Below are 26663 nucleotides of genomic sequence, written 5' to 3' on the forward strand. Positions count from 1 at the left end.
AGCACAGCGGGATGGCTGGAGAGGACCCGTTCCTTCGGCACAGCTGCAGGGGGGAGCGGGCCCAGCTGCGATCACTGCCTTGCAGCCAGTTGCTTGTTTGCACGGTGGTTATCAGGGGTGCCCTGATATGCTGTATGCTGGCGCTGGGTGCTGGCAGTCTGATCTGAATGCTGGGACGGGCTGTGAGAGGGTGTCTCTGCTCCAGAAACAGTCTCACATGGTGTACACCAGGTTCCTGTCTGCTCAGCCATCCCAGCCTTTTTAGCAGGATTTAAAACCACCTCCCCACAAGCACCCTCCAGTGAGAAAAACACCCCCTTGGCACCACACAGAAATTAACTAACTGCAGGGCAAATTCGGCTTGTTCCCTCTGGTGGCCCCTTTGCCCTGCTCCACCCTGCTATGGCCTCTCCGGAGCTGCTTTCTGTGACTAGAGTGGGCACCACGTGGGATCAGTTTGACAAACCAGTTGAGAGAAAATAAGAACCGCTCCAAATCCCAAATCCAGATGCCTCAGGGACCCTGCACAGGTATTTTTCCTCTGTCATTTTTTTCCACTGCCTCAATTCTGACTGGAAGAGTCAAAATCTCATAGGGAGGTTTTTTCCCTGGTATTTCCAGTCCTGGTTGGAAGCAGGAATGACTGGGGAAGCTGGTTCCCAGCATCGCCAGCTCCGGTGTGCAGACCCAAGTGGTTTGGAAGCCTCAGACAAGCAGCATCTGTATGCATGGGGGGGAGGGTGGTTCCAAACCAGACCCCTAGAGCAGGTATGTTCAACCTTCAGGTCAGGGGCTGCTCGTGATTTTTGAGATTCTAAACCGTGGCCCTGGTGGTGACTGTGTTAAGAAGGATGGTTACGAAGGTATTTGATGGTGAATTGAAAAAATGTTTCCCCCTTGGCTTTTAAATGGAAGTGTCTGAATGAGCCCAGGCACTATGGGGAGGCAGATCTGGACTATTCCTCACCAGCGACCTCTCCTGCCCCAGCTCTGGGCAGCGGCTGTGTGTTGTGTTCTGGAGCTGCTCTCTGTCTGCATTGCAAGGGAGGGGAGAGGGCGCTGGCTGATTGGGTGGCTACTGGCGGCTTTCTGCTCCTTTTAAAACACGCAACCAATGCAAGGGGGCAGAACAGACCTGAGGCTGTTCCCCAAAATATTGATTGGGGCCCCTGGACCTTTCTGAAATAACACAGTTGAGCCTCAGGCTGAGAAAGTTAACGCTTGCACCAAGAACGCTAGTAATACCTAGCTCTTATCTAGTCTTTTCATCTTTAGGTGTCAAAGCACTTTACAAAGGAGGTCAGCATCATTGTTCCCATTTTACAGATTGGGAAACTGAGGCACGTGGACGGGACATGATGGTCACCCAGCAGGCCAGTGGCAGCATCAGGAATTGAACCCTCATCTCCTGAGTCCCAGGCCAGTTGTTCCAACATTGTCCAGTTACAAATCTCTATTCTTAAAACAAAAGTCCCCACCCATGTTGCAGGCTCCTCCTTTGCAAATGTTGACTTTAAAAAAAATGAGGTTCATTGCCAACTGCAAGCATTAAAAAACCAAACAAACAAACAAAAAACAAAAAAAACAAACATCTCTCCTCCCCCCCGCCCCCGCAATCCAGGTTCCGGCAAAATCATGGGACTGGCTAAAAATCACAAGATTTTAAAGAATAGGTTCTTTTTATTCATTTTCTGAGCAAAGATTCTGACATAATTTTGTGACTCTGGTAGCTGGGGCTTTAAGTACTTCACCAACTGCTGGGAGAGTTGGTAGCAATGAAATAAGTCCGGTCAGTTTCACATTCGTCTCACGACCCTTTTTCCGTGCTCACGCCCTAGCAGGAGGCCACAATGTTTGGGTTGCAAATCAACGGCAGAGGGATCTTCGTGCATTTAAAGGGACCCAGTTCCTTTTCATGTGTTTTGTTGGGGGGAAATATAATCAGGAAACATTTTAGCAAAAACTTGACTAGCTTTAAATCTTGGCGCCAACTTTGCTCTGTTATTGGGTAAGATCCACACCTCTGCTGGCTGAGGGGAGAAACCTTGAGTAGTTCCCTGCTGGGTGCTGCGGAAGGAAAAGTTCACCCCCCCCCAGCCCGCTGGCATCATTTCTCCCCTTCCTCTGGGTCCTGGCGGGAGCTGTGGGGGGCAGAGAGCCAACGTGAGGGCACAGGGCCGGTGCAAGGCTTGTGCGGATCCTGTGGGAGGGAGTTTGTGGGTCGTGGGGCAAATTCCCCTGCTTGTTCTTTGCAGTGCAAACCCCTCAGGAATGTTGAGAGTGAAACTGCCCTCTGGCGTTTCCAATCCTTCAGACATGTTGTTCCCATGTCAGAGAGAATCTCCGGGGCTGATCAATAATTCAGCCATCAGTAACTCTCATAGTAAATTAGGGAGTGGAAATGGGGAATCCCATGGCTGACCCCCATTGATACTTCTAGAAGATCCCCTAGGGTTTCTGTTCTTTGCTTGTTATTAAAGGGCCAACCATCTATTTGATGCTCCTTGTAGATTTCACCCTGCACCCGTGCACACATGCTGGGGGCTGCTGGGAAATCACCGATGCCTTGCTCTTTGTTTCTAAGTGAGGAAGTTTCAGAATGATCGGTGCATGCGGAAATGAACAGCGGCCTTTCCCGTGCTTAATTTGTAATGAAAGAGGTGCCGGGGCTCAAGTAATGTTTTTCCATTCGTAACTGATGCAGCAAGCCCAGAGGTGCCAGGACTGTGAACTGCCCAAGCGAAGAGGTGCCTGGCACAAATTAAGCACTGGCCCTTTTCAGGAAAAGGGAGCTATCCTCACCCAAATTGGCAAGAGCTCCCAGATCCACATCTTCAAAATGGTGGTTGATAGTCCAGTTGTGGTCAGTTCTTCTGTCTCTTTGCACATGTGCAGGCAGACCCGTGGCTGTTTGCGTCTGCACACTTGAGGCTCCGCATTTCACATACTTAGTGTGAAATTGATGCCCGTGTAGCACCAGGCTTCGGCGCGACGTAAGCAGCACCTGAGCTTTGTGCAGAGCAGACTCTCCGCACAACTACCAATGTCACCTGCAGAATCTTCTGCATTTTCTTTTATAAGGCCGTTAGCATGGGGGGTTGTGCAAGGTTTGATCCCGTGCTCTGTAGCTGGCGGTCACTAGGGAACGCTGCTTGTCTGGCATCACTTGCTTATTGCAGAGAGTTTCTATGTAACGTTAATAATCCTAAATGTAATATCCACAGGAATGTGCGTGTGAGTGCGTGTGCGCGCAGGCGTGGTATGTAACTCAAATGCAAAAAAGCATCTCACAGTGTCAGACCCTGTTGCTTTTTATCCAGGACTCACCCTGAAAGCTGATTTCAATAGCAGCCCGGTTGCTCCTTCTGAGGAACAAAAATGAAATAAAAGGAGCACCCCACCCCCCACCCCCAAAGCGGAGACTGGGGCAAAGTCCAGGTTGGAGTCAGTTTTTTGGGCCCCCTGTGCACCTTTATGGGTCCCCTGGAAATGGAGCCATGGGGAGCCCTGTAACCATTATAGCCCTGCCAGGTACCTATTGTATCTAATCCTTTTTTAAAACAACTCCCTAAGCCCTTTGCCGTGATAAACCAGCAGCAGGGAGTTCCATGGGTTGGTTGGATGCCATGTGAGAGATTCCACTGGGATCTTTTGCAGCCTTTTAGGTTTCCTCCAGTGCTCCCTGGACCTTTTAAGATGGGACCCAACAAACAGGGGCTCCCGTGCAGGCTGCGATATCATTAGTGTCGGACGCTGCTGGTGACTACTGCAGTAGTTTCTAATATTGAGGGTGTCTGGCAGATGCTAATATACCCGTTCTTTTTATTGTCCAACCCCCACCATCCCATCCTCAACAACAGCATCTTGGGGTCCCAACAAAGATCAGGGTGTGACGCTTCTCGGGGGGCCCAGGGCTCGGAGGCACCTTGCCCTTAGTGGGTAGACGTCTTGTCTGTGCCGGCTATGGGCCAGCTCCCCAACTCCACTGGCCATGGGCAACACAAGCACTGCCCCTCTCGGCCTACGCAGGGCTCTGGTGTCTCTCTGCGGGTTAGCGATAGGCATGCTCCAGCCCTCGAGCCCTCCAAGGATACGTCTGGGGTAAAAGACCTGTGGCACGGCCAAGGCTGGCATGGGTCAGCTGATTCGGGTTCAGGCTGCGAGGCTAAAAGTCGCTGTGTAGACATTCAGGCTCAGGTGGGGACCCGAGCTTTGAGACCCTCCACCCGCACAGAGTCCCAGAGCTCAGGCTCCAGCCAAGCCCAACTATCTCCACAGCGACTCTTCAGCCTCAGAGTGCGGGCCAGCCATGGGTTTTGTTTCCCTGTGTAGATGTACCCACAGTGTCTCCCTGGAGTGTCCAGCCCCTGAGCCACTGGGCGCTTGCAGTATTCACGATCCAAAGGCAGGGGCGGCTCTAGGGATTTTGCCGCCCCAAGCACGGCAGGCAGGCTGCATTCGGCGGTTTGCCTGCGGAGGGTCCGCTGGTCCCGCAGCTTCAGCGGGCCTCCCGCAGATGTGCCTGCAGGAGGTCCTCCGAAGCCGCGGGACCAGTGGACCCTCCGCAGGCAAGCCGCCGGAGGCAGCTCCTACGCTGATGGGAACATAAGAACGGGTCAGTCCCAAGCACGCGCTTGGCGTGCTGGGGCCTGGAGCCACCCTGTCCAAAGGAACAGGACACCCCGGCATACCAGCTCCACCTCAGAGCATCGCTCCGCTTAACTCACAGCACTTTGAAATTCTTATAGTGAAATCAAGTGTATGTTTATTTAACAGAGCATGAGAGATTCAAGGGGTAGCAAGTAGACGTTTTGGAAACAAATGGTCACATATAAAATAAAATCAGAACATGCATTCTAGAGCCTAGACTTAGGGCAGGTCCGCACTTACAATGCTGCAGCTGCGTTGCTGTAACGCTTAAGTGAAGACACTCCCACGCTGATGGGAACATAAGAACGGGTCAGACCCAAAGTCCATCTAGCCCAGTATCCTGTCTTCCAACAGTGGCCAGTGCCAGGTGCCCCAGAGGGAATGAACAGAACAGGGAATCATTAGGTGATCCATCCCCAGTAGCCCATTCACAGCTTCTGGCAAACAGAGGCCAGGGACACCATCCCTACCCATCCTGGCTAACAGCCATTGATGGACCTGTCCTCCATGAATTTGAACCTTATTATAGTCTTGGGTCTCACAACATCCTCTGGCAAAGAGTTCCACAGGTTGACTGTGTGTTGGGTGAAGAAATACTTCCTTTGCTTTGTTTTAAACCTGCTGCCTATTAATGTCATTGGGTGACCCCTAGTTCTTGAGTTCTTAGAAGGAGTAAATAACACTTCCCTATTTACTTTCCCCATACCCGTCATCATTTCCTAGACCTTCATCCTATCCCCCCCTTAGTCATCTCTTTTCCAAGCTGAAAACTCCCCTCAGTCTTCTTAATCTCTCCTCATACGGCAGCTGTTCCATACCCCTCATCATTTTTGTTGCCCTTTTCTGAACCTTTTCCAATTCCAATATATCATTTTTGAGATGGGGCGACCACATCTGCCCACAGTATTCAAGGTGCGGGCCTACCATGGATTTATATAGAGGCAACATGATATCTTCTGTCTGCTTATCTGTCCCTTTCCTAATGATTCCCAACATTCTGTTCGCCTTTTTGACTGCCGCTGCACACTGATGGGAGAGCTTCTGCCGGCTGCGTAGTTAATCCACCTACCTGAGAGGCAGTAGCTATGGCGAAAGGAGACGCCCTCCTGCAGACATAGCATCGTCTAGGAGCTAGGAGCTAGGAGCGGGGGTTAAGGGCAGTAGAACCACGTTGCTCAGAGGTATGGACTTTTCACACGGAGTTCTACCTCCATGGGTCTGTGGTGTAGACCTGGCCTTAATTAACAAGATACTCTGCTGTCTAATAAAATATTGCTCACCCCAAATCTTTGCAGCACTTTACAGCCAGCGTAGGTGGGACCTTTCTTTCATGAGACAAGCACAGTGTCAATTTGCCTTCTAGGCAACAGATTCCGTGTGTCTCTTTGCATTCCAAGATATACCAGAAGGATCTTTATTCATGAACAGGGCACCCCCCCCTGCTGTTTGCTTCTTCCTGCAGCTTTCCTCACTTGTAGATTTCACAGTCTCTCAACTCACACCTGGCTCAGCATGCAAATAGGGCTGCTTTCAGAGTAGCAGCCCTGTTAGTCTGTATCAGCACAAAGAACAGGAGTCCTTGTGGCACCTTAGAGCCTAACACATTTATTTGAGCATAAGCTTTCGTGGGCTACAGCCCACTTCTTCGGATGCATGCAGTGGAAAATACAGTAGGAAGGGATATATATACACAGAGAACATGAAACACTGGGTGTTACCATACACACTGTAAGGAGAGTGATCCGTTAATGTGAGCTATTACCAGCAGGGGAGAGGAAGAACTGTTTGTAGTGGTAATGAAAATGGCCCACTTCATTACCATTTCAAATAGGTCTGCGTGAGGCAGACAATACACAAATGGCCAGACAGGGAGACAAGTTACCTCCTGCCTGCAAGGAAATCTCCAAGGACTGTCACCTTCCGCTGACCTGCCTTAACTCTAAGACCTTAAGAACATCTTTTTTCAGTATAGATACAGAAATCCTTAAATATTATTCGTAGATACATTTTGCAATAATTATGGCAACCAGTCAGCAACTGGCTCTCAGAAGAGACCTCACATGCCCCCTTTGGTCAGCTATTATGTAGATATTTGACCCATGCATCCCTGTACCACCCCATGCATCCCTTATGCCTCTGCCAGTTAGCACCAAGGGGTCTCTGGGTCACACAGGGCCCCGTTGTGCTGGGCATCGCACTAACTAATAGCAAGAGACAGTCCCAGTCCCAGCCCCAGAGACCTTACAGTCTAAACAGGAGGGGGAAGGAAGGATAGCCGGGAGCCCCTCTTTAGCGATGGAGAGCTGAGGCCCAGATCCCTGGAAGTATCTACGCACTGGAGGCAATGACCCATTGCAACCAATGGTAATTAGGCATCTAAACACCTTGGAGGCTCTGGGCCAGAGAGACAAAGGTTATGTCAGTCAGTCTCACCTCAGTCCCTGGAAAAATCATGGAACAGATCCTCAAGGAATCAATTCTGAACCACTTAAAGGAGGGGAAAGTGATCAGGAACAGTCAGCATGGATTCACCAAGGGCAAGTCATGCCTGACTAACCTAATTGCCTTCTATGATGAGATAACCAGCTCTGTGGATGAGGGGAAAGCAGTGGATGTGCTATTTCTTGACTTTAGCAAAGCTTTTGATACGGTCTCCCACAGTATTCTTGCCAGCAAGTTAAAGAAGTATGGGCTGGATGAATGGACGGTAAGGTGGATAGAAAACTGGCTAGATGGTCGGGCTCAACGGGTAGTGATCAATGGTTCCATGTCTAGTTGGCAGCCGGTATCAAGGGGAGTGCCCCAAGGGTTGGTCCTGGGGCCGGTTTTGTTCAATATCTTCATTAACGATCTGGAGGATGGTGTGGATTGCACCCTTAGCAAGTTTGCAGATGACACTAAACTGGGAGGAGTGGTTGATATGCTGGAGGGTAGGGATAGGATACAGAGGGACCTAGACAAATTAGAGGATTGGGCCAAAAGAAATATGATGAGGTTCAACAAGGACAAGTGCAGAGTCCTGCACTTAGGACGGAAGAATCCCATGCACTGCTACAGACTAGGGACCGAATGGCTGGGCAGCAGTTCTGCAGAAAAGGACCTAGGGGTTACAGTGGACGAAAAGCTGAATATGAGTCAACAGTGTGCCCTTGTTGCCAAGAAGGCTAATGGCATTTTGGGTTGTATAAGTAGGGGCATTGCCAGCAGATTGAGGGATGTGATCATTCCCCTCTATTCAGCACTGGTGAGACCTCATTTGGAGTACTGTGTCCAGTTTTGGGCCCCACACTACAAGAAGGATGTGGATAAATTGGAGAGAGTCCAGCGGAGGGCAACAAAAATGATTAGGGGGCTGGAGCACATGACTTATGAGGAGAGGCTGAGGGAACTGAGATTGTTTAGCCTGCAGAAGAGAAGAATGAGGGGGAATTTGATAGCTGCTTTCAACTACCTGAAAGGGGGTTCCAAAGAGGATGGATCTAGACTGTTCTCAGTGGTAGAAGATGACAGAACAAGGAGTAATGGTCTCAAGTTGCAGAGGGGGAGGTTTAGGTTGGACACTAGGAAAAACTTTTTCGCTAGTAGGGTGGTGAAGAACTGGAATGGGTTCCCTAGGGAGGTGGTGGAATCTCCTTCCTTAGAGGTTTTTAAGGTCAGGCTTGACAAAGCCCTAGCTGGGATGATTTAGTTGGGTTTGGTCCTGCTTTGAGCAGGGGGTTGGGCTAGATACCTCCTGAGGTCCCTTCCAACCCTGAGATTCTATGATTCTATGTCGATGCTTCAAGTGGAGGTGTGATTGTAGCCCAGGTAGGTACACCTTGACCAGCCTTAATCTAGCTGCAAGCACTACTGGGAGTAAAGCTGTAGTAGCACGGCAATATAAGCTTGCCAGGGCCCGGTTGCTAGCCCATGCGGCCATTGTAGCTTGTGTGAGGTAGCACCTACCAGCCCACGCACACTTCCAACATACCCCAGCTGACCGACCCAAAGTCACCCAGTGACTGTGATGGAGGCAGGAATTGAACCTGGATCTCCTGAACCCCAGGCCAGGGGGCTTAACCAAAGAGATGCCACCCCTCCCTTCCTGACTGGTGCCCAAGGGAGATGGATCTGTTTTGATTCAGCAGCTGGCTCAGAATCCAACGCTGTTTTCTGCTCGTCGGTACCATGCGGCTGGGCTGGGCTGGAACATTAGCAGAGCTGGCTGACGAGGTCGTCTTGGCAAAAGAGAAACAGAACATGAAACTGCTGGAGGAAACCTCTTGACATCAAAGTGACGCGCTCTCTCTTTTCCGGAGCATAGCGGGGAGTTACACATCTCCGTCTTTAGGATGAAGGAGGTAGTTACCATAGTTACTGTTGTCATGTCAATGGCTACTGGAACAGGGCCTAATAGCATTCAGGCAAGATTCACCGCCGCATCTACCTGTGTTTAAAGACCGAGTGATTGATTTGTAAGTCTCTCTTCTCCCCTAGCTTACAACACTGTATTAAATCGACACACGCAGCAGCTAAGATCTCTTTGCAACAGCGGTAAATTTCATTTCTGACCCAACCTTCAGGGGTGGGAATTGGCCAGTTTCTTTCTTTGAATGCGCTGAGAGACTCTGAGGGGAAACATTTGTTATAAAGGACGGCGAATGTCCGAGAAATAGCTCTGAGATGACCCAGATCAATAACACGCCAAAAAATATACAACCTCCAATCCTTCCATCCTCTTCAGAGAGTAGCTAGAGTCTGGGCCCGATCCTCAGCTGGTGTCAGTCAGCGCAGTGCCACAGAAATCAGCGCAGCTATGGCAACCGACGATCCGACCCTCTGTGTTTTTCTGCACGTAACTGTCCATTTCATCACACTGGCTGGGTGCAGAGTGTATGTGTCTAAATATAATAAAAAGGTTGTGCGTATTGAAAAGTCCTATCAAATTTATCAGGGTCTCTTTGAAATTAACCAGGGTTCCGTAGAACTTACACTAAATACCTATAGGGTTTTATGGAGAAGAAATTACTTCCTGTAGGAGGTTTGGTGGCGGTGGTGGTTTAACCATCCTATAGGATTCTAGAGCAAGGCTAGAACTCGCTGTTAAATTCTGTAGGATGGGTCAAAAATCCAATCATCTCTTCAGTTCTATATGGCTCTTCCCTGCGGGGAGGTGGAAGTGTGTGGGGTGGAGGTGGTATGGGTATCTGTATGCTGCGGGAGGGGGTGGCACCATGGGTGTGGGAGGTGAGGGAACAGGTGGAGCAGTGGGAATAGGGAGGACTCTGTATGGAGGAGGGGTGACTGGGATGATTGTATGGGAGTAGCGGAGTGTGGGTATATGGTGTGTCGGGTGTGGGAGTGTGTGTCGGGTGTGTGCATGAATAGGGGTGCATGGGAAGTGGGTCTAAGGGGTACAGTGCTTGTGCAGGGATCCATGCTCCCTGAACATGTGCTTTTGCTGGGCTGTCAGCTCAGTCCCTGGAGTCTTTTCTCAATCCTGGCCTCCTCGACAGGGAGGAGTCATTGTCTAGTGGTTAGAGCAGGACTCAGGACTCCTGGGGTCTTTGCTGCTCTGCCAGGGATTCACTATTTGCTCCTGAGAAAGTTGCTTACTTTTCTGTGCCTCGGTCTCCTCATCTGTAAAATAGGGATGATAGTTCTGGCCTTCCGGGGGCAGGGCGCTTGGGAGGTGTAACTCATGCCTGCATGCTCACGTGGCAGACAATGGAGAGGGATGCAGCGCCGTCATTCTCGGAGCCCGGCTGTGCGGGGCGTGAGCCGAGGGGCTAGCCTGAGCCATTGCTAGTTTCCCAGCACTCTTGGCCGGGGATTTGGATGCACTCTGTGTTGCTGCTGGATTGACGGCCTTGGCTGTAGTTCCTGGTCATCCCACCCAGGGTCCAGAGGGGAGACACAAAAGGGATCATAAACAGCTGTGATTGACATCTGCTTAGGGTGACCAGACAGCAAGGGTGGAAAATCGGGACGGGGGTGGGGGGTAATAGGAGCCTATATAAGAAAAATACCCCAAAATCGGGACTGTCCCTATAAAATCGGGACATCTGGTCACCCTACATCTGCTTTTTGGGGGCGGGGGGGGGGGGTCTTTCCAAGCTCCATTAATAACCGGAGGACAGGGGGGTTCTTTGAGGTCACCAGTGTGGGATCTTTGTTGTTGGCTTGTGCTATTGTATTTAAAGCCATTAAGCCTGCACCCAGATCGCTTAGCTCCGGGTGGGGTTTGTCTCCGTCTCTCGCTAACAAACGTGATCGCTGCCGAGAGGCTGAAAACCAAGGCGACGAGGAGTCACTGGCTGTGGGATGATTCACCCTGGCGTTGGGGTTAGACCCATGCTCAGGCATGGCACAAGGCCGAGCAATAGAGCTGCCAGTGAGATAACTGAAGAGTGGCTGCATTAGGCGCTGGGCTGCCTGTGAGCACCTCACCAGGCGCTGTGATATTGTCAGCTTGCTTAAGCTAAACAGCAGCCGGCTGCTCTGTGTTTGCGGGGGAGACCCCCCGGGGCTGGTGCTGGTTACTCACTGCTGGGCCAGGGTGCTGTGCTGGGCCCATCCTTCAGCAGCGGGTGGTGTTTAAAGCCACTGGGGGTAGGTGGTTAATCCTGGTGACTTGGGCAAATCCCAGCTTGGCTGATCATTACTTTCCACCTTTCCCAAAGCTCCCTGTGCAATTGCACGGTAAGCCAGCCTGCAGCTAGGGGGGTGAACGAACAAGCAGCTCACTTTCCTCAAGGGGTATCCCAGCTCCCACACGGAGACCAGCTCTCCCCTTATTTTGGCCCCATAAATGGCTCCCGGAGACACAAACACCCCAAGCCCTGGAGCCCAAACACCGAGAGATTCTGGTGTGTGAAGGATCGACTGGTGGCAGCAAACTCAGCCCCAGGATCTCCGGTGAAACATGCACTCCTGGCAAGGAACTGGTCCCAGCTGGTGCTGGTCACTGATGCAGATCCTCTGAGGATCCCCCTATGCATTTTACAAGGATGGGAATTATTATTCCCATCCTTGCCCACGGTCACGGAGCCAGACAACGGCAGGGTCACGTCTGGAACCCTGCCTTAGAGCACAGCCACTGGCCTGCGGGAGCTGGGACTCTCTGGCTAGCACAGCCGACGTGGGGGAGCTGTGTTCAGGCTACTGCTCTGTCTTCTGCTGCTGGCCTCTCCATTCACAAAGGATGACAGTGTAGGGAGAAGCCGGGATCTCAGCTACCGTGAGCTCCAAGCCTTCGATAAAGCCTCCCAGAAGCCCTTGTCTCCTGCGACTGTATTGGCCCCAGATTCAATTTGTCTAACGAAGCCCTGGTCTGATGCGGGGAAGGCAGCTCGGTGCTAGTTAATGAAACCCTCTGCCAGTGAGATGTCGTTTTATCAATGGCTCGCATGGCTCCAGCCGGGTAATTGGCTCCCGTGTGCAGCTCTCCTCTCCATTCTGCGCGCCAGCACCCGCCAGAGAGCTGGGGGAGCACATGAGAAGTGCAGCTGCGCCTCACCCTGCTGCACAGGGGTATTGCATTAGGCAGCTGGGGCTGGGGTTGGCCGGGAGGGAACCGGGAGCTCGGAGAGCAGCAGGGGAGCTCGGTGCAGCTGTCACTTGGGAGGCCGAGGACTAGCGCCTAGAGCCCGCTCCTGCGTGTTGTTTAGCTGCTGAGATGAGCTGCTGAGGGGGTGAGCTGAGCTGCCCTGGCCTGCCAGGGATCCTACAGCGCTGTACGAGGCAGGGCCTGCTAGGTTGCTGCGCTCCAGCTCGATTGACGGTGGAGGTGACACAGGGGTGCACCGAAGCATCAGCTCTAGGCATCGCCATCTGCACTGCCTGCCCATCACCTTCACTGGCACGTGGGCTGGGGAACCAAGGGGTGAGACGTGGGCGTGTCTGAGGAGCCGGATTCATGTGACTGAGGGGCTCATCTCTCTGTGGGAGCCTGGCTTACCACGTGTGGTTCTGTCCCTCTCTGGTGCCTGGCTACAGCAGCCATAACAGGCCACTACCTCACGTGGACGAGTTACTTTCTCTTCAGTGAAGAGGGGTTGTGCTACTGAGACTGAATATCCAGGTCTGGTTCCTCCTCTCTGCATGCAAGCAGCCCTAAGTTTGTAACATATACAGAGAGCGAGTGAGCGAGCTGGGAAGAGAATCCAGGAGTCCTGACTCCCAGTCCTCTGTTCTAACCACTAGATCACACTACCTTCCAGAACCAGGAGAAGAACCCAGGAGTCCTGCCTACCCACTGTTGCAGCTACCAGCTCGCACTCTTTCACTCCCGGGTTGTGGCTGGCACACTCGTTGCTTGGCCGTGTGTATTATAACCATGCAGCCCCAATGCGCGGCACAGACAGGACATTTGTGATCAGAAAAGCATTGTCGCCTGGGCGTGGACTTCCCCCAGTTCTGAATATGCGGCTCAATCTGATCCCTCCCTCCCATGGCGAGACAGGGAAGTTTGGGGCATCCTCAGTCACTTCTTTGCTGAGACTTCTGAAGCTGTGGATGTTTTCACTTGCCTACCTAGCAGGAACAGACCTGGCTGGAGCTGAGCTTGGGCGAGCTGAGCTGTGGGAGGACAGGGGTTTCTTCAAGGTCAGTCTTGATTGAGCTACCAGAGAGGTCACTTCCCTCTCGTGGAGTGGGGTCGCTTGGCTTTCCTGGCCTCTCATGGCTCCCTTTGGTTGGGAAGCGACCTGCAGATCGGGGTGTGTTTAGCTCAGCCACCCTGGCCCTGCCCCCGTCTCCTTGGGGAGCAGGTCCAGCTGCACGTGGCCCTGCTTTAGTGGCTCATGAGTTGACCACCCAGGTGCCCCTTCCTGGGGCCAGCTCGGTAAGGAGGGGGGTTGGGGTGAGGCCCAGAATTGGGAGTCAGGTTTCTATTCCTCCTCTGCCAGGGACCTGCTGGGTGGCACTGGACAAGCTGCTGCCCGTCTCCGTGACAGTTCCCCTCCTGCACAACGGGGTGAGAACACGGACACGCCGCGGAGGCTGAGGGGAGGTTGAATCCATGGGCAGGTGTCAAGCCCTTTGAGATCCTTGGACGGATGTTGCTGCAGAGGGACAAAGTATTGTTGAGGAGCCAGCTCAGAGACCCCACTGGCCATCCCTCATCTGCATTAAACTAGCGCTGGAGCCCGCAGGAGAATCTCTTATCCACGTCCCCCTCTGCTTCCCGGGTGCTTTCGAAAAGGAGAGAAGGGGCAGAGAGAGCGAGAACTCTCCCCGTCTCTGGTCGCTCTTGTTTCCCGGTCTCTGAGCAGTGGAAGCGTCGCACAGCTCCGTGGCACTGGCAGCCACATGCGGTCATGCTGGGGGCTTGTATGGGCGCTGAGCTGACGGGCACCCAGCAAAAGCTGGGGCCATTGGCAGCTTCCGCCTCCACCTCGCCTTGCGATGGGCTGGCTTAGTCCTGGGTCGTTTCTGGTATATGAGCCACAGCCGGACCTACCTGGGGCTGGTGGGGAGGAGCTCACAGAGCCCCAGGTAGTCGGGGAAAGAACTCGGAGCTGGCGTTTGCCATCTCACAGCTTTCATCTGCGTGGCTGTCGCTGAACGTGGAAGGTACGTCCCTGTATAGTGTGCAGCCGCCCTGCGGCATCAGAGGCTCCCAGAGCCAATGCGCCTGCAGAGGCTGCAGCACATTGCTGGTAGGCCCCAGCCAACCACACCTGCGGGGTTTGTGCATGTCCCAGGTGTGTGCCAGGCCGGTGCCCTGGTGCCAGAGCATTGCTCCTAGGGAGAGACGCGCTTGTGTGACATCCAGCATATTGGTCCCAGGGCCTCGCCGCGGGCCAGCTGGTTCTGTCACCCATTGATAGGAGATTCCTGTTTGATGGGGGGACCCAGCCCCCAGTGGAGTCCGTTAAGGAGAGAACGTGATGTAAGAAAATCTCTGCTCCGCTGCAAACCGTAGCAACTAAAGACAGGACAAGGCACTTCTTTGAAATAGATCCTGGCTTAGCTACAGCGGTAACGTGGTGGAGAGAATGGATTCCCACCCCCACAAGGCACACAGCCATCGAAACACCGGGACCCACTGAAGGGATTGAGCCGTTATGATTTGTTTAACAAAAGCGCGTGGAGCCCCCGACCCAAATCCGAGCCCATTGTGCAAGGTGCTGCACGGACACCCAGCAGGAGCCAGTCCCTGCTCTAAGACAGGGGTTCTCAACCGTTTCTCTCTGAGGTCCCCCAACATGCTATAAAAACTCCACGGCTCTCTTGTGCCAGAACAACTGTTTTTCTGCATATAAAAGCCAGGGCCAGCATTCGGGGTAGCAAGCCGGGCAACTGCCCAGGGCCCCACGCCACAGGGGGCCCCGAAAGCTGAATTGCTCAGGCTTTGGTATCAGGCAGGTGGCAGGGCTTGGGGTCCTGGGCTTCAGCTTTCTGCTCCGGGCCCCAGCAAGTCTAGTGCTGGCCCTGCTTGGCAGATTCCCCTGAAACCAGCTCGCGGCCCCCCAGTGGGCCCCGGACCCCTGGTTGAGAACCACCGCTCTAAAGAGTTCGCAGTCTAAACAGACTAGGCGGGCAAAGGCAAACTGATTTGCCCAAGGTCACACAGTAGATCAGTGGCAGAGCCAAGAATAGACCCAAGGTCTCCTGAGACCTGATCAGCTGGAACAAGCAGCTGCATAGGGCAGTTGGTTTAATGCAGACGTTCTCCGGGTGCTAGCTGAAGCCCCGAGGAGCTGAATGAGTGAATGAATTGGTTGCTGTGGCTACAGGAACTCCTGGCACCGCTTAGATGAATAACTAAGAGCCTGGTCCTGGTCCCATTGAAGTCACAGCAAACCCCCTAGTGAGTGCGTGGCTGCGGGACCGAGCCCCGGCAGAACAATCGCATCAGTCTGTGCGAGTGAGCACGTGCACCAAGCCTGAGCGGCGTTGTGGGGCCCCCTGATCAGCTTCTCTCTGTCCCAGCTGGAGGGTGCAAAAAGGGAAAGGTCACGGTGGGGGTTAGTGGTTTCACAAGCATTCGCACCTAAGTTCAAGCAGCTCTTGGCTGACACTAAGGAGGTTAAGAGGGACCTCACCCAGCTTCTAGAAATCCAGTCTCCCTGGTCATCCCCTGTGCAGCAGCAATCACGGCTTGTTTACTATCATAACGAACGCACGTTGCTGTCAGTCTAGAGCAGTGACCAGTAAATCCCCACTCCCGGGTTCTAGTCCTGACCCTGCTACTAACCTGCTATGCAGCCTTGGGCAAGTGGCTTCATCTTTCCCTCTTTGCGCGTAAGGTGACCAGACAGCAAGTGTGAAAAATCGGGACGGGGGTGGGGGGTAATAGGAGCCCATATAAAAAAAGCCCCAAATATCAGGACTGTCCCTGGTCACCCTGCTTGCGCGATGAATGTGTAACGTGCTTTGAGATCCTCTGGTAGAAACGGCCGCTGACTCGGCGAGGGTGCAATGGGATGGCTCCTAATTGCAGAGTTCCGCTTTGCCCCATCGTTCGCCTCCTGTGCGGAGTGAGACCATGGCGTGTCGCCAAGTGCGGGCCCTCGCGTGCCACGCAGCGAGGAAGCCCCAGAGCCACTCCCAGCCCCAGAGCTGGTTTGACACGGTGCTGGTGCAGGATGTCCTGCTCTGTACCCAGGACCAGTGATCAGAGCAGGCAGCCCAGTACGGTGCGGGGTGGTGGGGGCGCTTTCACAGCATGCTGGGCGGGAGGCAATGAACCAGCGAGTCAGCCTGCTATGAATTTCACAGCTGCGTCCAGGAACAGAGCCAGGCTATGAATCTGTTTCCTAAATTGCCTTGCCAGTGTCCAGGCTGCCAGTCCAGATCTCTTCAGCCCCGGCTTTCCCCTGGAGCGGGCTTCTGCGGCCATGCCAGTGGCGTGCTCGCGCTGGCACCGGGGCGGGACATGCCAGTGAGCCGATGCAGGCTGACACGCTTGGCTGTGGCTCCTGGCTGGGTTAGCTAAGTGGCTTTGCTGGAAGGGCTGTGGTCATTCCGCTGCCCCTTGCAGCTGGCTTTTGTGGGGTATTTGTGAGCTGCAGACACCGAGAGACCAAAGCGCCATCCCCGAGAGATCAATGCTGTCCCCTGCGACCCATGGGCTGGGGAACTGGCTGGGGAAGTGACTTTGGGGACGATTCGTCTCTTGCACAATGACTCCCTGCCTTCCCCCAGCTGTACCATACCGTGCACACCAGTGCAGGGGCTCACAGGCTTCGTTATAGGGCCGGCCACATCTTAACACAGAGAGTGTCTCCTTGACGCCTCCCCACCTCTCGCCTGACCCCCAGTTCCCTGATCCCTTCTCCACCCGGCCTCCCACCTTCCCTCCTTTCCGTAGTGTCACATCTCTGGCAAGAGCTGACATGGCAAGTAACAGGCGGGACGTGCCTGACGTATTTTTAGCTTCCTTGGCTGCGGCGTAGCAGCTGGAAAGAGGAAGGAACCTGCACCGTGAGGTCAGCTGGCTCCGCGCCCCCCATTGTCCACTGCCCACAAGTGCAGAGCATCTGCTCTCGAGCTTCGTCCCAGCTGGTTTCCAGCGTCTCCCTGCCGCCTGCCTGCTCGTCGCTGTCACCGCTCTAACCTGCGATGAAACAGCCTCAGAGGCAGTATGGGTGAGGGCCACTGACTGGCCGGCTGGGATACTGATCCCCTGACATCTGACTCTGGCGTCATGGGCATTTGCCTGAAAGGGTTGGGAGAGCGAGAGGGTGTTTTGGCATCAAACCCTTCCCGCCCCCCGGGCTCTTGGGGGGTGTTTTATTCACGGTGAGCTGGCGCTTGCACCTGTTGGAAACTCCCCTGGGAGAGGGGCTGGGGCTGGGGAGCTGCTGACTGTTTCTCGCCCCCTGCAGAACGCAGGCCGTGAGGGTGTGAAGTGGAGAGAGGATGGAGAACACAGCAGGGAATTTGGTTTCTTGAACGGATTCTTTTTGTGGCACAGGGATGCTGGGGGGGGAAGGGGGGTCTAGTTCCAGACAAGCACAGAGCAAGGGAGGGAGTCTCTTGCTCCGTCCTTTGGTGTCACGCTGTGAGCACCTGGAGTGTGTCAGGATTCACATGGCGGGGAGAGGGGTAATGAAAACGCTTTGTCCTTCCATCCAAAGATCTCAAAACATCAATGAACTGAGCCCTGCAACCAGCAAGCCCCCCCCTCCCTGAGCTCCACCCCTATTATCCTGTCACAGCTGGGGAAACTGAGGCACAGAGGGGCTATCAGGGCCTGATCGTCAGCGGCGCTGAGCACCCACACCGCCCACTGGCTTCGGCTGGAGCGGTGGGTGCGTGTGGCTTCCGGAAATCAGGCTCTAAGGGATTTCCCCCGGCTCACCTGGGAGAGGCCAGGAGTCCTGACTCATGTTCCCATGAGCAGCACTGCCTCCCTGGTAGGGACTGAGGCTTCAGATGTTGTTGGCCTGCCTTCCAACCGCTGTGCGTGGACTGTCAATCTCTTTGGGACAGGGGAACGGGCTCCTCCCACCCCGCTAAGCTTAAAGGGCTCCCGTCTTCGAAAAGGGCGAACAGCAACCGAACGAGGATACAGAATTATTCTGCCTGGCAGATCACATCCGTGCACCTCTGTGAACTTATTCCTGCAGCTGGTTTTAATTAACACCTCTGCTCTTAGCACTGAATTCTCCTGAAGGTAGCAACACATTATATATTTACCTGCTGCCTTTACATTATCTTACTGCAAAAAGCGGAGCTTGCAAATCCCTTCTCTCCAGCAGGATGGGGCTGTAGTTATTTATTTTCAGCATGAAATCAGAGCCCTGGGATTTATCCGACGTGGCAGGAAAGCACTTAAGGACCCGTGGAATTTCAAGGCCGCGGGACTCAGTGGGTGTGCGTTTCTCTATGTATGAGAGCATATGCCTCGCAAAACTCTTAACAGCTCCCGCAGGGAGGAGATGTTGACTTTAGTTTTTGATCAAGTAAAGTATCATTAGGTTTTGCACTATCGCTGACAAAACGGTAAACGCCTTGTTTTTGTGCTGGGGATGGTCAACTTCCATGACAGTTTTGCAGGGCTGACTGTTACGGCGGTATCACATGTACTGGTCCACCTCCTTTACCATTACAAAGCTGGTAATAGGAGAAGAAATTATATTTTCCTTGCCCATCAAAAAATATTACTCCAAACACAAGTAGGCTGCTAGGATTATCTGTCGAATCTAATCTATCCTGTTAAAAAAATATCAAGAAAACACAAGTGGAGGGGGTGGGGTGGGATTGAAGCCAAGCGTGTAGGGACAAGAACTGCCAGACACAAAAGCAGTTCTTGATTGGCAGCCTGAGGGTGAAGATTAGAAATATTCCTGAGAATGGGCACATCCAGTTCTGGGCTTGTTAATGCTCAGGGCAGAATGTTACCTCTACCCAGGGTAGTGCCAGAGCCGGGGCTGCATAGTGTGGTGCCACTTAGACCCCAAAGGCACAGCCCTGCCCCTGAATCCAGCAAGGAATGAGCCCATAAAACACCCGCTGAGATGATCCCCCAACACTGCAGGTTGATCCCTAAAGGGAATTAGGTGCCCAACTGCCAGTTTAGGTGCCTAAATGCAAAATTTAGATCCCGAGAAACCCTGTTCAGCTGCTGTCTAGCCCTGTAGGCACCTAAATTCCTATTGTCCTCTGGAAACTACATTAGTTCTCTAGAACTGCAGAAAAGGTAAATGACTTGCTACTGCACCCAGCTGGGTCTGTTTTCCTTTAGTCCAAGGGGTAGATGTTCCATGGACCATGTGCTGGGTAATAACATGAGAGGAATCCACGCTTGGAAAACAAAATTGGCTATTTATTAGGAGAACTAATTACAGAGATGTTGCAACTGCAGCCAGCATTCCAGCCATGTGCACACAGACTGGCTTCCTGGTGCCTCCTCCAAAGTCTTCCATCTGGCAACCCATGCTCCTCCTTCATAGGACCCATACAGGTTGTGAGAGCAGAGACCTGCGTTGTTAGATCTGCAGATCCTGGGTTCTAGTCCTGGCTCTGGTGTGATTCATCTAAGAATTGTGTCCGCATGCCTGGATTCATTATATGCCTGTTCGCAGTGCAACCTTTTTGCCTTCTGCAAAATTGAGCATATACATAATAAAGAACAATAATTCAGAAACCAGACCTCCTGCTGCAAACAGCCTCCCAGTTGTTAAAATGTTGGTGTCCACCCTTCACAGCCAGAGTCTTGGCAGCCATGCAGATTCCCAGACCAAGCAGTGTTCTTAATTCTTTCTTTCTTTCCTAGAGACTTTGGGCACCTGAGAAGGGTTTGTCACTAGGGAAATACGGGCTGTGCTGGAGTCTGTCCAAGCCTGACATTGATCCTAAAAGCAACACGCTGTGAGGTTTGAAAGCAGCCATTATCCTTGTCCGTAGGTTTCCTTGCTTGTCACAGCCTCTGCACTTCCAAGTTCCTCCGCAGGCCGGAAGCGAGACAATCTCAAACAGGCTGTTTCTGTAGCATTTTCTGCCCTAGGCACAGGGGACAACTCTGGAAATCTCACAAGAGAGGAAGGAGGGTGTGATGGCTAACAGGCTTGGCAGAATGTGATTTTTATTTTGGTATAATTTTGACGGATAACGTCAATGTTTATTTTTTAGCTTTTTTAAAATTACTTGTATTGATTTTAAATTTTCACGGTGGCAGAAAATTCTGCTGGGGCGGCCAGGCGATATTTAGTGACAGACGAGATTCAGAGAGTTTGAGCTTTATAACTGTTAAAACACAAATAGGCAACATCGCATGTCAAAATATACAATGTAAATATCCTTAAATCAAACCGCCTGCGTTCTCAAGAAGTATTTGTCTTACGTTGCTGAGCTGGGCATTTTGATTACTGTGGATGGGAATATTTGTTCCCCACTCTGTGGCTGCACGGGGAAATTAACGTTTACTGACATTCACTGATAAAAGTTTCAACCTTCCAAGCCACATTTGGGAGAGGGAGCCGTGACCGTGGGTTCGATTGCCAGCTCTGCCCCATGACACACACCTGTCAGGGATGGTCTAGGACGGGGGCTCTCAATCTTTCCAGACGACTGCATCCCTTTCAGGAGGCTGATTTGTCTGGCCTACCCCCAAGTTACACCTCACTTAAAAACTGCTTGCTTACAAAATCAAACATAAAAATACCGAAGTGTCACATGCTGAACATTTGCTGACTTTCTCATCTTTACTATATAATTATAAAACTGGAATATAAATATTGTACTTACATTTCAGTGTACAGTAGACAGAGCAGTATAAACAAGTCACTGTCTGTATGAAATTTTAGTTTGTACTGACTTCGCTAGGGCTTTTTCTGTAACCTGTTGTAAAACTAGGCAAATCTCTAGATGAGTTGATGTACCCCATGGAAGACCTCTGTGTATCCCCAGGGGTATGTGCACCCCTGATTGAGAACCACTGGTCTAGGTTTACTTAATCCTGCCTCTGTGTGTGTGTCGGGGTGGGGGGTGGGGGGTGGGGGGGGGCTGAACTAGATGACCTCAGGAGGTCCCTTCCAGGCCTACATTTCTATGATTCTATGCAATCATGTCACTGCTCGGTGCCTCAGTTTCCCCCGCTGTGAATTGGGGATAATGCCGATCTCACAAGGGTGCTATAAAGAACAGCTGTAAGCACACTGAGGTCCTCAGAGGAAGGGGACACCAATGCTCTTTTGAAGGTCGTTTTTTGGTGGTCGGCAGTGATGTTTCTAGGTGCTGATGTCACTCAAGAGGCCCACGAGGCGCCCTGGTGTTGCAACGCTGCATCAGAACGCGGCGATGTCTTGATGCCATGGCCAAGCCTCCTTGCAGCCACTGCGTCGTTCTGCACCAGCGCAAGCCCAACGGGAGTTCATCCCCTTGGCTGTTCCTAGTGAGGCGCTGACCTCATGTCCCCCTTATGAAACCCCACGTGGTAACAGCAGCACCAAATCCCATCTTCAATGGGCTATTCCTGGCTGGTCTTTGAGCCCCGTGTTTTGCAGTTGCACCGCCTGGCCTCCCCAGGGGAGGGGAGCACCGTGGCGGTACCAGGTTGCTGGTGCTGGAGTGTTTCAATCTGTCGTGCCAGTGAAATGGATCCAGGGCCCAAGGACTGGTTTGCACGCGCCTCTCCTGGGTGGGGGTGGGCGGGACGCTGGCCACACGATGCACCGGCTCAGGAATTCCTGGAACGAGCGCTCCTTGTTTTGATTTCCCATTCCAAGCACAAGTAGCCAGTGAGTCAATGGCTGAAGTGGCCTGGGCTGGTTCCAGTAAGCAGGGAATGAGGTTGACAAAGGGCCTGGCCATCTGGCTCTCGTTACTGGGAGGTTGGAAGGTCAAATAGATGGAATGTGACCGTATATGGAACTGTGGAGTCTCTAATAACTAAACCGCCAGGATCTTCCGCTAACCAGCCAGGCCTGGGGGACAGTCACCCCTGTGCAGAGGGCCTGCACAAAGCAACTCTCGTGATTTTCTTGCCAGTCTTGCGATAGTTGGTGTAAAAAAGCTCCTGCTCCAGGAGGCACGTGATTAGGTGAGCATCTCAGTGTTCATTTTAAGAAAAAAAAGTACGGGTCTGGCTGTCAGGCTTGCAGAGAGGTGCTTGAACCTGTGACCTGAGTGCACCCTGAAGCATAAAAAGAACCCCAAAGGTATTATTTAAAAAAACCAACTCTCATGATCTTTAAGCCAAGCTCGTGAGTTTTTGGCGCCTGATTCATGTTGTGTCAATGCTTGTGGTGAATAGTGCTGGCTCCACTGAACGATGCAAAGAGGGAACTGGTGCCTGGGCCTTGGTCTCGGCCTCTGTGCGGGGGTGAATCTCACCCGTCAACTTTTGAAGTGACTACCAGGGAAGCCTGGGAAATCTGCCTTGTGGTACCGGGAGCCACAGCTTGGCTTGGGGCTTTTCACCTCTCCAGGGCATTTCCAGAGCGGCTTCCAGCCCATGACTGCAAAGTGTTTCCCCAACATTAATGAAGACTTACAACACACTGCGAAACAGGTTTCTCTTGTAGCACACGGCTAGTGAGTGTATGCGCCACTGTCCTCTACTGGGTGGAAGTAGAACTTTTCCGCTATGTGCCATAAGCCCTGTACTGCTACAAGCTGATGAGGATTCTTGTTTAGTCCAACCATCAGGGGCCTGGACTTACAGAGCAGGCGGACTGAATTTTATTCCTGCAATCCCTGTGGAGTTTTCAGTGGTCGTAGCATGAAGAGAAATGCCTTGAGCGCTCTCAGTGTATTACAATATTATTAGATGCACGATGCAAAGGGGGAAGCTGAAGCACGGAGAAGCTAAGTGGCTTGCCCAAGTCCACACGGCGTGTCAGCTCAGCAGTTCTGACACCCCACCCCCTGCTCTCAACACTAGCCAGACAGTCCCAGGAGCCAGGACGCTTGCACGCAGTCCCATTTCCCAGCCCTGTCCATGGGAGCCATTCAGAGGCACTGCAGGAGCCAGAGTTTTAACAAGACTGACGTATTACGCGGGCCGTTATAATCAGCGTTAATGTACTGGAAGGTCAAGGTACAGGAGAGTTTCTAGCTCCCGTACAAAGACCCTTGACCCAGTTGGGAGAAACCGGCATCATAATTGGACATCCCACTCCCTTGCAGAGATCATTAACATACCCCCCAGTAAAGCGCTCCAGACTGCAGTGGAGATTTTTGATGACACCCCGCGGGCAGCTGACAGTGCTCTGCCCGCTGGGGATGGACAGCAAACCCTCTCTCCTGGAGCTAGACTTGGCACCATGACGGACTCCCTTCCAGGTACAGCCAGCGCCAGGAAGGGAGACAGGGGCTTGTCAGTCAATGAGCCCATTGTGGGCAAAGCCCCACTGGCTGGGTCTCCGCTGTGGCTGTTGGAAACCCAAATAAACTTTCCGCGTATGCGTCTCGTGCGTCAGGCTGTGAAATCTGACCAGCCTGGCCCCCAAGGGCAGAGGGAGAGTCTTCGCCTGGGGGGGCCTGGCTGTTCAGATTTACTCAGAGGCTTTGACTCCGAATGGCGCCCAATGAGAGAGAGGAGAGTCCATGGTCTCTGCAGGGTAGGTGCACCGGGGATGTATTTGTCTGCAGGAATCCCACGTGCTGGGACAGCTGCGAGCCGGGTTTCCTTCCTGTCAATCTGGAAGTTTTCTTGATGTGCTGGATGCAGTTGCAGAGCCCGATCCTGCTTTCAGCTCCCCTGGTCTCCAGGAGGCATGGAGGGTACGTGGCATCCAGAGGGATGGAGCCCGTCTTTTGGACAGGGGCTTCCAGAGTCAGGGAGTTAAATAATGCAGGTTATGGCCAAAATGGAAGAAATGCGGGAGAGAGCAAGGGCAGGTCTGCACTTACTGCATTGCATGGGCGCAGCTGCACGGCTGTAGCGCCTTGGCGGAGATGCTGCTGTGCCGAGGGGAAAGCTCGGTGCAGTTAATCCACCTCCAGGAGAGGCAGTAGCTCTGTTGATGTGGGAAGCTCTCCTGCCAACATAGCTCTGTCTACCCCGGGGGGTTACGGTCGGTATAACTACGTTGCTCAGGAGTGTGGGTTTTTTACACCCGAGCGACAGTTTTACTGACCTAGGTCTGTAGTGTAGACCTGGCCAGAGAGACAAACTAACAGCTGCAGGCAAGGGAGAAAGAAGGAGTTTTAGCTGAGCTGGGACAGGGGAAAAGATCCAAGGAGGCTGTGCCAAGGCGCAGGATTGCGGAGGAGAAGGCTGTTGCACCAGCCATGGTGAGATCGCAGGGAGACGCACAGGGGCGGCTGGTGCCGGATAAGCAGATGCAGTGAGAGGAGCAGAGGGAGATTCGGTCAGAGGCAGAGACCACGTAAAAATGTACCAGCAATTGCTGACGTGGTTGCTAAGACTGCGTGTGGAAATGGGGCATTTCCCTGGGCATGTAGCTACGTAGCTGTCTGACTGCAGGGGGCGATGCCTGGTGAGCTCGTGCGCTTACTGCAGTCGTGGCAGCTAGGCGTGCAATTGCACAAACGCTTCTGCACATGGCCCTGCGCTCTGAAAATCCAGCTCTATAAGAGAATGACACGGACCCTCCCATAAGCTCTATGGGACTTTTCTGATTCTAGGTGCCCTTTAAGGGTATTTTTTGTGGCAGACCCTTATTCAAAGCCCTCCCGGCGATTGCGTCATTACCAATAAATCTGCAGCCGAGCCTGTTGGCTGATGGCAAGCAGAGACTCAAAGCGTAAAACGTAGAGATGGGGAAGACCTATTAGGCCGTCGTCTTAACTACCTCGTCAACTGTACCCAGTCCGGGCCTCCATCAAAGCGATGGATTCCGCCTCTGATTGAGTCAGTCCGAGGGGAGAGGCTCCCTCCACTTGCAGGGGATGGATCGAAGTTCTAGGAGCACTACGGGGACCCCTCAATAGATGGAAGAAAAGAAAGGCCTGTAAGATACACCTGCGGGGTCTAGGACTCCCTAACCCCTGCTGCACTCTGACCGCTGACATTGAGCTCTCCGGCGACCTCTCTATCTGAGATCCCTAGGTAGGGTGACCGGATGTCCCGATTTTATAGGGACAGTCCCGATATCTGGGGCTTTTTCTTATATAGGCTCCTATTACCTCCCACCCCGTGCCGATTTTTCACACTTGCTGTCTGGTCACCCTATCCCTAGGTGCTATAAACCTTCCGCCAAGCCCTCACTTCTCCCCCACCTGCGCCTGCTCCCCTGCTATCGCCTCCCCCACTCTGCATCCTGTCACTTCCCTGTCGGAAGGCTGGAGCAGCCTTCACAGGGAAATTGACCAGCTTTGGTAAGTTTCACTTAGCACCTTCTGTTCGCCTGCACTAGCAGCAAAGAGAGAGGTGTCCGGGCTGGCCAGCTTCACAGGACGTTTGTACAGCACCGGGGGACCTTGATCTTGGTTGGTGCCTCTGCTGTGATGTTCATAATAATCACTGCGTTTCCCTTTGTAAGTTAATACATTTCAAAGCACATCTGCCTCTCCTCTCCTCTCCCCAAAACGTCACATTCATTTTGCCTGCCTGGTTCTAGAGGGAGCTGGACTATTCAATCTTCTCCGCAGAGTGAAGTCCATTGGATAATACTGAGTTCCTCTTTGAAAATAGCGTAGCAGGAGTGTCATAGGTCTTCTCCCCCACTTGGAGCTGTTGGGTTCCAAGATGGGGACCTGCATGGACTCCTCTAAACTAAAATCCTAGTTTAGATCTGGTTCTCGCTGCCACCAGTCAGTTTTAAGTGTCTGACACACTCCCTGTTCCCCCAAAAACTTCCCCTGGGGGACACAGATTCAATCTCCCTGAATCTCAACACAAAGGGAAGCAGCCCACTTCCCCCCTCCCTCTCTCTCCTAGCCTACTCCGGAGAGATACACACCGATTCAACTCCGTGAATCAAACCCAGGAGGAACTCACTCTTCCCCCCTCCCCTTCCCCTGAATTTCCACAAGAGAAGGAATTAACCAAGTCCAAAGAAAAGAAAAGAATTTATTAAAAGAATAAAAAGAAGGTACACTATCTCTGTCATACCAGGATAGAACAATACACAGAGTCTAACTTATAAACCTGGAGAGAATTCCCCCTCCCCCTTCTTTCTCAGTAAAAGCAAAGTAACAGCAATCAGGAATAAAGAATTTATCCAGCAAACACACAATTGCAAATATAGAAAGCAACTCAAAAGACTAATCCGCCTTTTTAACTAATACTCACTATACTGGATAGTAGGAAATACTCCAGGAGAACTTGGAGACATGTCTGGCCTCTCTTAGATCCAAAGAGAGCACACAGAGCAAACAAGGAACACAGACAAAGGCTTCCCTCCACAGAGATTTGAAATTATCCTGTCCCTTGATTGGTCCTCTGGTCAGGTGTTCCTCAGGTTACTGAGCTTGTTAACCCTTTACAGGTAAAAGAGACTTTAACCCTTAACTATCTGTTTATGACAAGGAGGAATTTCAAAACTCTGGGACTGTGTATTATTTGTGGAGCAAGGACTGTGTCGTCCTCCGCGTTTGGAACGTGCCTGGCACATTTTAGACAGTACTGAGATAAATAATGGATGATAATAATAATGCACTCCAGAGACAGA

General features: G+C 52.4%; 1 protein-coding gene across 1 annotated transcript in view; it reads left to right on the plus strand.

The window, feature by feature from the left end:
* The window catches only part of SDC3 (syndecan 3), a 186403-nt gene that overhangs the window by 144312 nt on the left and 15428 nt on the right, over positions 1 to 26663 (plus strand). The window lies entirely within an intron of this gene.

Source organism: Mauremys mutica, chromosome 23, assembly GCF_020497125.1.
Source record: "Mauremys mutica isolate MM-2020 ecotype Southern chromosome 23, ASM2049712v1, whole genome shotgun sequence".
Taxonomy (NCBI): Eukaryota; Metazoa; Chordata; order Testudines; family Geoemydidae; genus Mauremys; species Mauremys mutica.